Consider the following 15,155-nt stretch of genomic DNA (forward strand, 5'->3'; position numbering starts at 1 on the left):
ACCCATCTCAGAGTGCTTTGGGTCCAGCACAAGGGCAGGCTGAACCTATCTCCGTCCCTGTGAACTGAACCCTCCAAGCCGTCACCAAGCCCTGAGGACTGGATTCTTGATGCACTTCAAGGGACAGAGACAACAACTGTTGGCCAAGCTCAATGGTGCTTTGTTCTTGGCCCAGGAAGCAATGAAAATCCTCCCGCTTTGAAGCCTGAGGAGGCCTTTTTATTATATCCAGGGCTCCTGGAAAAGGAAACTGCAAGTGCTTTCCCATAACGTGATAAAAAGCTCTCCTGGCTGAGGCCACGGCAACTTCTTACACTTGAGAGCGGTGAGTCAGTGCAGCATGAGGCTGCGCTCAATGCTTGCCCAGCCACTGGAAATCACTGGTTCTTGGCGTGTACGTAACTGGGATTTGGAAGAGCCTTGGTGTGAGTCCTGTTGACCATACACTTCATCACAGACACCTGGCAGCTGTGGTGAAATGGCCATAAAGCAGTCCAGGGGGGTTGAGCAGTGCCCTTGGCCCCCCGTGCTGGCTGGGGAGCTTGGGGAGGTGCAGGTCATGTGGCAGAAGAGAGTCCATGAGTATCCTCTGTCTGCACCTGAGAATGGGCAGCTGTGGGCAAGTGCTGTAGTGCATGGTGGGATCTCCTGTGCTCATACTGTGATGCTCCTGGGTGAGGAGGCTGCCAGGGTGCCCGTGGCTTCAGGGAGAGGCCTGGGTTTGCTCCCCATCCTTTTGCACAAGGCTGGGGCACAGTGTGTCCTCCCAGGCACAGCCCCCAACCTGGCTGGGTAACTCCTAAGTGGTAAAGCTGGCCTAATTAGTCTGCATAATCTTTCGCCATAAATCACTCCTCCCCATCCCCTGCAGACTATCGGCAGCATCTGAAGTCATTAGTTAATTTAAACCTGGGAGTTCACACGTTGCATTATCGGAGAAGCCATCTCCCTTCCCCGCTAAGCGCTTGCTCGGTGCATCCCCGGCTGCTAGATCCGATCTGCGCCCGCTTTGAAGCCGTGATGGGCTGCCAGCGGGCGAGGTGCTGCCTGTTTCCCTGCCTGCTTCCCTGCCTACTGGCAGGTGGGAGGGGAGATGGAGATCCTGCTTCTCCCCTTCCCCACGCTCCCCATTTTTGAACTTCTCCTCTGACTCATCCATTTGATTTGATGTTTTCACCTTTGTTTTACAAATAGCAGTTTGCCCGAGTGCTGGAAGGAGAAGGCAGCTCCGATGCTGCTGCAGCTTCCCCAGCTGCCAGGGGAGATCACAGAATCATAGAATCATCTGTGTTGGAAAAGATCACCTGTAAGATCATCGACGCAGGTGAGCAGGGTTCTGGGGAGGGAAGCCAGTGGGCACCCAGTCTTCCCTTGCACCTGGCAGGGATGTGGGGATTCTGGGATTACTGTAGAGTGGCCATGGGGAAGTGCAGATTTGGCCAGGGATCCCACTAATGGCTTGCACTGCCCGTTGGTTTTGCTGTCATTTTCTCATTCTTTTCCTCCCCGGGTCTCCAGCCCGGTGTGAGTGGGACTCCCCAAGGCTCCAGGGTGGGATGTCCCCCACTGCATGGGAATCAGGGCTTCCTAAAGTGAGCTGTGTTGGCTGGAGGGCAATCCCTATGGCCTGGGCACACACCTATCCTTCCTGCTGTGTGGGCAGGTGGAGGTGAGCCTGATGGTCTCGGCAGGGCCAGTGCAGCAACACAAAAGCTCAGCCCCCGGTGCAAGACAGGGAGGGGGAAAGGGAGTTTTTGGCAGCAGGAGTGAGAGAGCTGGGCTGGGGAGACCTGACAGGAGCCTGCAGCAGCAGAGTCTGGTGGCTCTCAGTTGTTTTTCCGTGGGACACTGAGAGGGGGGATTCAGCCCAGTTGTCCTGCACAGCGCTGCTCCTGTGGGCAGGCAGCACCCAGGCTGGGGGTTGCCTGGCTGGGTGCCCCTGCACAGGCAGAGCTCTGCCAAGAGAGCAGCTCGGGGCAGCCCCCTCCCACAGCAGCACCCCTGAGGCATCCCTGTGCCGGGGCAGCAGCCAGGCACAGCACCCCACTGGCACAGCACACGTGGCCCACAGCCCCCCGTGGGGCTCTGGCTGCTGCATGGGCTGGTACCTCGAGCTTGGGGTGCAGGTGATGCCATACACCTGGAGGGTATGTGTCCTCCCAGTGCACCCTCTGCATCCCTAGGCTCTGCTCCTGTTGCTCCCAGGAGGGTGAGGGACAGCTGCTCACCCTGGGACCTGTTGATCCAGGCTGCTTCCAAGGGTGCTCTGTGCATCCCTGAGGCATAGTGACTGACAGCTCAAAAACACCAGCACAGACAGCTTTTTGGGGACACGTTTTTGGCCAGAGCACCCTGATCCAGCCCCTCTAAAGCATCCTGGTGGTGCTTGTGCTCCCTGGCTGGCTTTGTGACTGTCCTCATTCCTCCCTTTCCTGTTCCAAGGGAGAGCTGCAGTCATGTTTGGTTTTGTAGTCCAAGCTCTGGATTTATTGCTTCCAGGTCTTCATATGTTTGTTCATGAAATGAAAGACGGCTGGTGAGCCTGCTTTCCACTCCTCTGGTTTGCCTCCTGCATCGTGGAGAGGGTCTTTTGGCCTCGGGGTGACGCCCCCCTTCATGTCTCACAGGCACCCAAACACTGCATGAGTAGAGGACACATCCATCTGGGGTCGTGTCCCAGTCAGATGTTAAACCTGTGTCCTAGGTGACAAGGACAATGTGGGGGAAGGCGCTGGTACAACCCTGTGCAGTCCCCAGGCACTACGGGCTGTGTTGGGGTGCAGCACGAGGGGGGCAGCGCGTGCTTGAGTTGTCCCCTGTCCCCAGGCTGCTGCCCCCCTTCTGCTGTGGCCGGAACACATGAGCTCCCGATTAAAGGATATTTCAACCAGACGGAGGGGCTGCAGCGGCCGGGGGAACGCACAGCAGGAGGGGGACCGGGACAGGACACGTGAGAGACCAGAGGAGAAGCCAATTTATGCTGGAATGTAAATACGGCAGCAGCGCGCTGCTCCGCAGGGCGCGTCGCCCCCTTCCTGGCTCTGGAAGCTGTGTGAGAACCACCTGCAACAGCTCAGGCCGTGTCAGGACTCAGAACCTGAGTCCCACCTGGGCAGTGTGCAGAGGTGAGCAGGAGGAGAGTCAGGGGCTGTTGCATCAGTCCAGTCCCACTGCTGCAGCTCCTGCTTTCTGCAGTGAGGTACCACGGGTCACATATTCACTGGCAGGGGGATGGAGCCTCAGCCCTCCCTAATAATCCTAAGAATCAATAGCGGTGTCTCTAGCCCCCATGGATGTGCACAACAACAGCTCAGAGTTAAGAGGGGAACTTCTCAGCAGGATTAACTCTGAAACCTAGTGACAACACTTTAAGTATCTGTGCTATCTGTGTCCCCGCTGCTCATTCTAAGAGCTGGTTCCTACTAATGAGCTTTACTCAACAGCACTAGATTTGTCTGTAACAGCAAACCCAGGGATCAAAAAATAAGATTTAAGATGCAAATATTCTGTGATATATCCAGATTTAAATGTATTTTTTTTTTGTTCCTTAGTCCAGGGATAAGTTTTAAAGGAAGAGAGGAGAGATCCTCCAGAATGTGAGATAAACTTTTTTAAAAGACCAAGTAATATAAAATCACAGTTTTATTTTTTTTTTTAGCTTAAAACAACTGAATTTGTGAAAGTTTCCTTCTGCTCACCCAGGGCAGTGTGAGCACAGATGCCCCAGCTCTGAGGAGAGGGTCAGGTTTGCCCACTCCTCTCTGGTTTGTAGAGCATCACCAGGGAATCTGTGGGTGCACCGATGTGTGCTGAGACTGGAGGCACAGCCACGTCACTACCCAGGGCAGAGGGAGCTTAGTGGACAGGTCCATGGCAGGTGACAAAGAGCCTTAAATAAGTCCCTAAAATGTCCAGCCCAGGATGGCAGTGGATTCCTCTCCTGCCCCGAGGCTGGACCCCAGTGCAAGGACCTGAGCTCAGACACAGATGCTGGAAGAATTCACACCCCCAGACAGGTTGGTTTTCAGTTTTCTTTAATCTTCCACATGCCTTTTTTTTTCTTTTTCATTTTGAGGCAGGAGTACTAACTGCTAAAGATGCATATGGAATTTGAATATGAATGATAAGAACAGCTGTGTATATCTATTATGAATGAACATAAACAGAAATGTATAAACTTAGATTTTGGGGCTTTTGGAAGAATTAGTGCCTTTGTTCCTGGATTTTTTTCGTATCAAAGTTTGAACCAAAGCCCATTAGCCTGGACTTTCCCGCAGCCGACCAAGCCAGGAGCTTCATTTTGCCCTGGCTCTGAGCCATGCTGAATTCTCCTCAACAGCTCAATGAGCCCTAATCCTAACAAATTTACCCAGAGAAGTGGGTCTCTTATTACACAGCCTAATTTGAATGCTTTCCAAGGTTAATTTCGGCTCCCTTTCCCTCTCCAAACACGCCTGCCCCTCCGGAGCCAGCTCCCCCCTTCCCCAGCTCCCCCCACAGCTGCCCGTTAGCGCCGGCCTGGGGGGAGCAGCCCCCTTCACCACCGCGATGGTTTTTAAACGAGAAAATAATGTGATGTGTGTCCCTGAGTCCGGACTCTGCCTGGAGGGTTTCTTAATGCTGAGAGACTTCCTCTGCAAATTAATTGCAACTTTCGTTGGGCAAAAATAGCCCTGGAAGCCCCTTTCCCACAGGCCCTTCCACATGTGATATTACTCAGTTCATAATCTGATTCCTGCGACTCTATTCCTTCCTTCCCGTCCCCAGCATGCCGGTGACTGCCCGTGAGGGTACTGGCAGGGTGACCCACTGGCAAAGCAGCCGTGCTGGGGTGAAGGGAGCACCGGTGCCGCCTGGCTGAGCCAGCCCTGGCTCTTGCTTTGCAACAGACTGTGCAAGAAAACCTCAGCGTGGGGAAACCGAAACCTGGCCCAGTGCAGGGAGCAGCTGTCAGATCCATTAGGGAAGGAATAGGGAAGGAACCAGCCATGCCTGGTGGACAGCGATCGCAGGAGAGGGGCGGTGGAGGGGCTGCGGGATGGTAGGGGCTCACAGTGGGGGTTTAAAAGGGGCAGGAAAAGTTGGCAATGGTTTTAGACTGGAAGAGGGTCAATTTAAATTAGATGTAAGGAACAACTCTTTTAACAATGAGGGTGGTGAAACACTGGCACAGGTTTCACCACCAGAGAACTGGTGAATGCCCCAATCCTGGAAGATCAGTCCTGGTCAAGGTCAGCCTGAACTGGCTGAAGATGCCCCTGCTCGTGGCAGGGGAGTTGGACTAGATGGGCTTCAAAGGTCCCCCCCAACCCAAACCATTCTGTGATTCTACAGAAAGGAAGAGTTAGTTGGAAAAAGTGTACAGAGGAGCCAGGAGCCCACTTCACACACTGGTCCAGCTGGATGTGGCCCCAGGGATACTTCTGCTGGATTTGAGTTGCAAGAAGCAGAGACTTTCCTCAGCAGCTGTGCCTGGGGGTTTGTGCTGGGTCGCTGCAGGTGTGGAATGGCAACCTTGCAGCCCTGGGACAGGGCTTTTCCGCATGCCCTCAGGCAGGGAGGTCCCTCCTGCATGGTACACTGTCCCTTGCCTATCTCCCAGCTGCCATGGCAGCTGATATTCACCCTGCTTGCTTTCCTCTCCTTTTGTCACATTTTTCTTATTTATTCTCAGTTAATGCTTTTATATTTGCTCACACTGAGCATCACAGGTAGTGCAGTATCCCAGCTCCCTGGCAGGTGATGGGGCAGGGAAGGGGTTGGGGATGTGCCCTGTGCCATGCCAGGGTGGCTGAGCTGAGCTGGAGTACCAGTGGGACAGAAGCACGGGGAACAGGAGTGAGAGCAGTGCTAGGTTTTTCCAGTCACTGCTTTCATGAAGATGTCCTCTCTGAAGTGCATCCACAGGTCACATCTGCTGCTGCCACATCCTGCTGCCAGGTAACCTCCCGTGCTTGCTCCCTGTCCCTCTGAAGCCTCACTGCCAGCGGTCATCTCGCCGAGTGGATGCCTGTGTTTGATGATTTTGCTGCAGGCATATGAGCTGCACGTATCAAAGCTGAGCCACATCTTATCTCCTGTGTTCCTGCCTGCTCCCAGCCTGGGAGTCCCGGCTGCAGGGTGCTCGCAGTGGTTCCCCAGCACCGTGTACTGTGGTGGGTTAGAGGTTCCAGTTTCAGGGCAGGGAGAACCCTGGGGCAGGTCTCTGGGGTGTGGGTTGGAAGGGCTGGCACAGCCGAGGCCCCATCTGCCAGGAGGATGCTGGTCATTGCTGTAAGGTCAACCTTAAATAATGAGAATAATAAAAATAAGGCAGCCTGGAGGGAAGGAGAGAGCAAACTGAATCCTAATGAGGTTGCATGGGCACATAGCATGATCATTTCATGTAATTCATTTTAAAAAGGAAAAAAAAATTGAGTTTAGATTGAAGGATGTGGGACACAAGCCAGGGCACAATCCCACGAGGACACAGAGGTAGCCTGTTCCCCCATCCCCACTAAGATCCCACATCCATGAGCTGCTCCTGCCCTGTTGTGCTGAGGAAGGTCCAGGGCAAGCCCTGGCTGCAGAGGGGCTGGGAAACAGGCCCAAAGGATGGAGGGAGATGCTGCTTGGTGCCGAATGGGGACTGGCATCTTGTCAACAGCTTTACTGCAACTGAGTGTGGTGCCTGGTGTGAAGGGACAGAACATTTGCTTTTAGGGATGGCCAAAATTTACCGAGTTGTGATGGCAAACACTGAAAGAGGAAGTTTTAGAAGGGAAATAAAACATTAATGCTTCAAGGCTTAAGGCAATCCTCAGTGCAAAGGCAGGAAAGTAATTAGTGCTGTAGATGGGGAAATAACCAGAATTAAATAGAAGCGGGGTGAGCACAGGTTGAAGGGGCTGTGAGGAGGAGGATGGGCAGGGGCTCTCCAGGAGACGGCTGGGAATGAGCCCAGAGTCCCCCAGGACCCCTCCAGCACACCGAGCCCCAGCAGTACCGTATTGTAGGGGGGGGCTGTGCCTACAATACCCCATCCCTCCTCCTCCTCCTCGTCTCAGCTCCCGCTGGCCACGGGCCAGGTGAAACGCTCCTCTGAGCGCGGCGGGGACTGGTCCAACCCTGCACAGCTCCAATTATCCCCGGCTGGAGACTTTCCAGGAATCCCATCCCCTCTCTCTCCGCCGACCCTGCCTCTCCCAGCCTTTCCCCCCTCAAAGCAATTTGACTTTTATAGTAATAACTTCTGAACCCTGGATTGGGGCTGTGCCAAGGAAAGCAGCAGAAAACAATGTGATGGGCCTCGGCAGGCGCGGAAACTCCAGCGACTGAGACCAGCCCTAAAATAACTTTTGAGCGATTGTTATTTATTCTGGGAGAAAGTTCGTTCATTCACAATTTGGAGGGGAGATAAATGAGGGCAGGCTGGGGCTGCCCGCCCTGCGCAGCGACAGCACGCCGTGGCTGCGGATGCAGGGCGCCTGCAGCGCCAGGCGCAGACAGATCCCCACCATCCTCCTGCACATGTCCTGCTGGAAAACCTTTTTTAAAGGTGTTTGGGTTCAACTGAAAGCTGTGGGTTCAGGTAGAGGAGTCCAGCTTGAGGCTGGGGGTCTGCATGTGCCACCAGGCGCAGGGGGCTGCATATTTTGTGTGCCTGTGTCTGCACATGTTTCAGCTTCCCCAGCTGCGTTGTTCGACGTGGTGGCTGTGCCACATGCCGCCTGCCCCTGGGCTTTGCACGCTCGAGCCATCGTTGTCCGATGGGCATCAAGTGGTGCAGGCAAACTCCATGTGGGAACAGACGGCACCCTGCTGCAGGTCCCGGTGAGCATCAGCGTGTGCACGGCAGCTCTCAGCCTGCATCAGCTGGGTAAGCAGCAAGTTGTGCAACCCCAGTAATTCTTCAACTCTGAGCTGCCATGACTTCCCTGCAATTCACAGGGGCTGAGCCAGGGCTCCCGGGGGAGCCTTGAGCAGCCTGGGCAACCATGGGCACTTCTGAATCAGGGACATTCTCTGGAGGAGGCAGCCAGCCAGCCAGCCCTCGGCACTGCTGCGCGTCTGCTCATGCGAGTGCGTTTTATGGTGCCTGTCACTGCAGTCTGGGCATTGGTCGGGATTTGGAGTGCAGCGATGACTCTGCCAAACAGGGCCCAGGCTGCCTGTGTGACCCTTGGAGTGGATGACTGGGCTCCCTGGACAGGTTTGGAGAGCAAATTCTGGGGAAACACAGTCTTTGCCTGCTGGGTGACAAGGGTGACAGAGACCTTGCAGTGTGGCTCTTCCACCAGGTGGGTGGGAGAGGTTCAGACAGTGACCTCCCTGACTAGGGATGAGGGCCTTACCGGCTTCATATGCAGAACATCTCCAGGAAGGATATAATCCAAGACTAACTGCCCACGAGCACCTCAAATACAAGGCTTGATCCAGCTCCACTGTGGTACAATGCTGCAGTGGCATGGGACAGCACTGCCATCATCACCCACCCTGCACATCAGATCTTGGAGGGTGCACTGTTCTGGAGTGGGAAAATCCTGCCACATCCTCTCCCTGCAAGGGGACAGCAGCACTTGCCTGGGCCACCCCCTTCCTCCTGCTGCCTGCAGTCTGGGGGACCTTGCTGAGCGTCACCAAATGTTTTTGCTTCGGGATTTGTCTCTGACATGTGGACGCAGTGGAGCTGGGGGCCTGGAGCTGCAAAAGGCGATGACTCGGTCCTGCCCTTTGCTGAGCGAGGAGAGCGCCAGTTTATGTTTAGAGACACAGTCAGCCTGGTACTGTATAAACTGTCACTCGGTCCCCCTTGCGTGGGGGGAGCAGGGTGAGTGCAGGGTCAGACACAGGGCAGGAGCAGCCCTTGGCAGCGCCGGTCGGCACACACAGCTTCCTTCATGGCACAGTGCCCGTGACGGTGAGACTGGCCCTGCTGGGCCACATCCCTCATCCTGCTAGGCAGGAAAGCCTTCAACCCTGTGCTCCTCCTCGCCTCTCTGCATCCCCTGCCCTCTGCCCCCCCCCCACTGCGGGCAGCCCCATCCTTGCCAGCTGACGTCCATCCTCTCTGCTCTTTGGGCTGTCTGAGCAGCTCATGATCTTGGCAGGCAGCTTGGAATCCTACCAGCCGTTATTACAATGATTATTTGTGTTTTCCCAGCTCAAAAGGGCTTTCCTCTCACCTCACTCTTGGCTGGCCTCGAGCCAGGTGGGACTGAGGATGGAGTGAGGAGAGGGGAGAATCCTGCACTGTCAGAGCAAGGGACTGTGGCGGGATGCAGGAGATGTGGCAGAGCGAAGGACAGATCTTGTCCCTCTCCTATATGTTCAGATTGGAAATCAACACCCTCTTGGTTAATTCATTAGCTGTGATTAGCAACTCTAAAGTTTGGACTGGGCTCTCTCCCGCTGGTAAATCTCCAAGAGGAGTTCAGCAAGGTTATCTGCACCAGGAATGGCAAGGGAAGGGTGAGGATGAGTGCAATTGAATTAGGAAGCTGTTAAAGGAAGAAGCCAAACTGAGCCAGAGCAGGGACAATGCAAAATGTCCCCACAGCTAAAACACAGGGTAGAGCATCATTAGAACACAGGGCAGAGCACCTCACCTTGTGGTTGTACTCATCTGGGTCAGGGCTGGGGGCTGGGCCAGCAAATCCCAGCCCAGTCTGGGGTTTGGGGTCGTGTTTGCCAGCTCCATACCTTGCAGATCCCTTCACCAACACCTTCGTCTCCCTATGTGGGCTGCATCTTGTGCCAAGTGGGGGTTCCTCCACAGCCTGGATTTCATTATTTATTAAATTAGCTCAGCAGTAACCTATTTGTGATGATGATGTGAGGTAGCGACCTTCAGTGTTTTCATTAAAATATACACGGATATATTTGTTTTCTGTGGTTATGAATGTAATTCCACAATCCACTGAGGAGCTGGTAATTTTCTGGCTGAGGTGGGAAGTTGCTGACATCTTGTGATACATGACAAGATTGATTGTATTTGCTTACCCTTTAACCTAATAAAGAAAAATAACGTTCCTTAGTTTCACTAATTCTCTATAAACTTGGGCATTGCTTTAAATCAGCTTGAAGTGCAGGCACTGAACCATATCATCATTGGGGCAGGAGTCCCATTTTCCAGGTCCTCTCCAGCTCCCATCTCCAGCTCCCAGCATGGGAGCATTATCCCCAAGAGCACCCAGCACCTCTACGTCTGAGGGTAGCGTAGTGGTCATGATGGGGAGGTGGCCTCGGCCCCTATGCACCCTGCTCGCTGGGAAAGAATTAACTAATTTGCTGCTAATCATGTTATCACCAGCACATCTGAGCAGCTGCTGGGGCAGCACAGGCCAAAGCAAACACAGCCCAGTGCCCTGAGGACACAGAGCATGTCAGAGGCAGCTGCGCCTACTCTCGGGTTTCCAGGTCCCATATCTCCCACCATATCTCCCACCATAGTGGTCTGGTTGGCCTCTGGAAAGAAGGAGGCTCTGCAGGACAAACCCAGCCAGCACTGCGGTGGGGAGGAGGGATGCTGTGGCAGGGAGGGAGGGAGCTGCCTTGGCCAAAATCTGGGCTGGTGCTTCAACACCAGTACCTGGGTGACCTTGGGCACGCTGCACAGTGGGCACCATGCCTGGCAAAACATCTACCTTCCTTCACTGGGAGATCAGATGTGAGAGGTGAAGGAGCAGGCTGAGTGGCAGGGTGCATGTGGCAGGGGTGTCTGCCATCCCAACACACCATCTCCTCCATCCTCCCTGCCTGGGGACAGCCCTCTCCAGGGGGAAGGAATTATTAAGCAGGGCAAGCAATGCCACTACATCACAGTACCCCAGCTACTCACCCATCCTCTGGGAAATCATCATGCCTTATTTGTTTTTACTCAGTTCCTGAGCCCTGCACACAGCTTGGTTCCTCCAACCTTCTCCGTAGCACAGCACAGAGCAAACAGGGTGCACATGTGTCCTCAGGTCAACAGCATCGGGGAATTGCATTGCCCCAAGGTGACGGACTGTGCCCATGGCAGAGTGACCCTGACTTGAGTGTGTGGGGGTGAACGGGCTGGAGCTTCGGCAGAGGTTTTGCCTGCTCGGCAGCAGAGCTGGCAGAGGGTTGCTCACCTGCCCAGCACGATGGTTTGCCAGCCAGCTGCCTCCCGGCCGGGAATTACCTTTGCCTTTGCCGGTGTGCTTAAAAATAACCTGCTGGCTTGTCAAGGTTATAGAGAGAGAGAGAACAAATTGCTTTCTGAGTTGATTAAACTGCTCAGCGTGGCTGCGCACGCGGTGCTCACCATACGGCTGGGACAAGACGGAGTCTGGAGCGTTAATTTGCACTCAGTAGTTCCTGTGCTAATAAGGGCTTGATGAGCTGCCTCCTCATACCCTCATCACCGGCCCGGCCCCTCCGAGAAACGCTTGGCTGGGCCCTGAGGCAGTCGGGGCACTTTATCCTTTCAAAATGCCTTTTTTTGTTGTCTTTCCGTTGCTTTTGAGCAGTGCCATGTCCGGAGCTGCCCTAGAGCCACTGGACCAAATCTCCGTAGAATTTTAGCAGGTCCCTGCTTCATCCTAGGGCAGCCGAGGGAGTACAGGCAGAAGCACACTCCAAAACAAAGCTGCAAGGAGAAAAACCCACCCATGGCCACAAATTGCTGCCAGACATTACTCCATGCCGGTGCAACACCCGCCCTTGCCGCCGCGCCGCTTACAATCACCCCACGATGCTGCCGCCGCAATGGGGTCTCCGTGCTTAAAAGAGGTTTCCAAATATAACCAGCCCCTTGCTTCCCCCCCCCTCCCCCTCCAACTTTCTGGGAAAATCCCTTTCTGCCTAAAATTATCCAGATGTGCTTTACAGCTTGAGGGGAGTTTGTGGGAAAAATACGAGGTTCACTGGATGAGATGTTTCCTGAAGAGTTGGGCTGGGAGCTGGTTCCACTTTGGAGCAGACCCGCGCCACTCACGCGCCACTGCTGCCAGAGCTTGGCTTAGTTAGTTAAGCCAGATTGGGTCTATCTCTTAATGAGAACTAGGGAATGAAGGCACTTTTTCTTTTTTTAACCTTTTTTTATTTCATACTGTGCATTGGGGAAAAGCAGCAAAAGATTTACTAACCAGATTGGTGCTTCCTAGCATTCTGGCTCTGGATGCTGTACGTGTCTTTCTTGGTTTATGTAGTTTATCAGCACTCTGGGCTCCTACTGATACCCCACACCTCAAAGGGCATCCCAAGGAGCTGGCATCAGGAATCCATATAGGGGCCAAATTTGGGGCCAAACTGTGCCAAGCAATTCAGGGGCTCCCTCCTACAACTGATGAATGGCTTTTCAGTGATGATGAAGCAGCGACGGGTACAGACCTCGGGATAGGGGCTTCACATAAATTGTAGCAATTTGCTGGCTCTGCCACTCTAAATCCTGTCTAATTATACCAAGTGCAGCATCTGACATTAATTTGTTACAGAGTGTGTGTATAGAGCACTAGACATTTTGGGGACGGATTTAAGAGCAGCCTTCAGATCTTTGCCCTTGCAATCCACTGCCAGTCACAAATGACTACATTTGGCCACCTGGTTACCTGCCTACATCAGAAAACCAGTTATTTTGAAGTCTAAAATGTTATTATTTGTATCTACAATCATTCTTCCGATGCAAAATTCAAGGCTGCATTCAGGCATCTTTGGGGGGGAAACAAAAAAAGAAAAATAAATATTGGCCCTCTTTGCTCCTAGCTGCCCTTTTCAGTCTCTGAGCTGTAAAAAAAGATTGACAGCGACTTCTAGACACCAGCAGCAATGCACAGCCTGGGTCATGAGCCTGCAGAGCACTCTGGAGGGGAGGATGCCTGGGAACCAGGCTGAGAAGTAGCTGGTGTGGACTGAGCCGTGCAATGTCAGGTTTTTAACCAGCCTGCTGGAGCTCTTTGAGGATATTACTGCTTTGCTAGATAAGAGAAATTCAAGGGATGTGCTATACTTAGAGTTTCAAAACACACTTGGCATCAGTGCAGATCAAAGCCGAATGGTGCAGGCAGCATCTCGGAATAGAAGGTGAAAGAGGAAAAAGATTTGGAATTTACTGGGAGGAAAAAAAATACACTGAAACCAACAGCACGAGGCTGCTGAGCTAAAAATAGCAAAGAAGGTATTAGCAGCAGCTCCGCACGCAGACTGACACTCGGCTCTGCTCTCCTGCTTGGGGAGAAACCTCCCACCCAAATGGGGAGATGCTCCAGGAAAGCACACCAGTCCTGGGAGCATCCACTGCCCCAGCCCAGCTCCCAGCTGAAACCAGTGGGGACCAGTAGGGTTTGGGTGACCCCCAGCAGGGCACACTCTTTGTCAGCCTGTCCCCTCGGGCAGTCCATCCTGTCCCTGCCATGTCAGGTTATCCATATCCCACTGACAGCTGTTACCAATCCCATAAACTGGAACAGTGTTGCTTTGTCAGCTCCCATGCCAGTGGCCAGCCACAGCCAGGGGCTTTTACACAATCCCGCTCTCCCCTGGGACGTGGTGCTGCCACCGCCCCAGCAGGGCTCAGGCATGTGTGCCTTCCCCACACCAGCACCCCACTCCCCTGATGGCACTGCCTGGGTTAGGAGAGCTGAGATGCCACATGCCAGCTGCTTCCTCAGCCCTTCCTTTTCCTCACTGGTGCTCATGGCACCGGTGACAAATCTGTCCCTTGTCACATGGGCTGACCAAGGGAGTCTAGGGTGACACGACCCACATTCCTGTGTGGTACCCCTGGTCAGGGCTGTGCCTTAGGACAAGCTTTCCCTACAATGTCCAGCCAGCAAGAAAGAAGCACATTCTCCAAACATGCTCTCGGAGCACCACAGTTGTATCATAAACCTGTGGCAGAGCCAGGAGTGTTGGGGGAACCCCTCTAAAGCATCAGCTGCTGGGTGACAGGGTTCAGCTGGGGGAGACCACAGCCAGGGAAAGCCCCATGGAGGGACATCTGTGAGTGATAGAGAGGAGAGAGCTCCTATAAATAGCTCACATGGCCCCAGGTGTGTGATGGGGTGTTCCTGGTAGAGTAGCAAGATTTGGGCTCAAAATGAAGGAGGGACTTGTCTCCTATCTGTCCCTCTCCTGCTTGTCAGTTCAAAAGTGAAAGTCATCCTGCCCTCCCTGAGAGGGGAGGGAGGAGTATTTCTGAAGGACCTCAAGCCATGGACCCCCTCCTCTAGGTTAATACAACTGAGCTAATTGCAGCCCTGTGAGGGGTGGGGGGCAGGCAGGCAGTTCCTGCCACACAGGACACCCTAACTCCTCCTTTGCTGCAGGGGACAAGCCAGCTGTGGCTGGTGCCACATCCCTCATGGATCCTGGCAGCCCCTGTGGCGGCTGGGAAAGGATTTGATCCTGTACCCTTGCAGCAAAGGGCTGGATCCAAGAGTGATGGTGTGTACTATTCCTGAGAACAGGCATCCTACCTCCTGGGGTACCACTGAGCCAGTCCCCATCCCAGGGGTAACAGCTCACCCTGCCACATGCCTGACATTGGGGGCTGAGGGGTGGGTGCTGGAATGCGTGCTGGGAGACAGCCATCCCGGCCCCACCACGTGCCGCCGGGTTTCCTCTCAGCCGTGCCAGGCTCCTGCCAGCCGAGTTTGAGGTGAGGCATTAACACTGGTATCTCTGTTAATATTGCTATAAAGCAATAAAGGTAACTTGATTGCGGAAAGGCAGGGAGACCAGCGGGTTTGGAGCCATTCCACAGCACTGCTATTAGAAAGCTCGAAATGAGAGTTATTAAATTACTGCCAGGTACTGCAGGTTTTTCCTAACAGGGAGACTTCAGCTTGGCTCGGAAACTTAAGCTCTGGCTTGTTCAGGTTAATTAAAATAGAGCTGGACATCTTCCAGGGCCTTGCCTTTCATTCCTGACAGCCGCCCCCTCCCCTCCAAGGCCCAGGCAGACCGTGCCATAGGCACCCATGAGCATCACCCCACTGGGGGATGCTGAGGAGGTATTTGGCGTCAGCACTGGGCAGGGTTGGCAGGCCAGGGAAGCCAGGCTTGATGTCCCAGAGGATGGTAACCCTAGTGTAACTCGCAGTCCCCTGGTGCCTTTGCACCATCTATCCTGGGATGCTGTCTGAGGACACATGGAGCATGGCAGGTGCTGGGGCTTGGATCACCCTTTCCCCCAGATAAGAGCCTCAGGA

The 15,155-nt window shown here is 54.0% G+C and overlaps 1 protein-coding gene across 2 annotated transcripts in view; it reads left to right on the plus strand.

Annotated features, from left to right (window-relative positions):
- The first annotated feature begins 932 nt into the window (after nucleotides 1-932).
- The window catches only part of EPHB3 (EPH receptor B3), a 63,110-nt gene continuing 48,887 nt past the window's right edge, over nucleotides 933-15,155 (plus strand). Inside the window, exons 1-2 of one of the 2 annotated variants that reach the window (XM_064665993.1) lie at nucleotides 933-1,040; nucleotides 1,195-1,324. The gene's annotated coding sequence lies outside the window, so the exon portion shown is untranslated. The other variant, XM_064665994.1, reaches the window with a different exon arrangement.

Source organism: Pseudopipra pipra, chromosome 10 (genome assembly GCF_036250125.1).
Source record: "Pseudopipra pipra isolate bDixPip1 chromosome 10, bDixPip1.hap1, whole genome shotgun sequence".
Taxonomy (NCBI): Eukaryota; Metazoa; Chordata; class Aves; order Passeriformes; family Pipridae; genus Pseudopipra; species Pseudopipra pipra.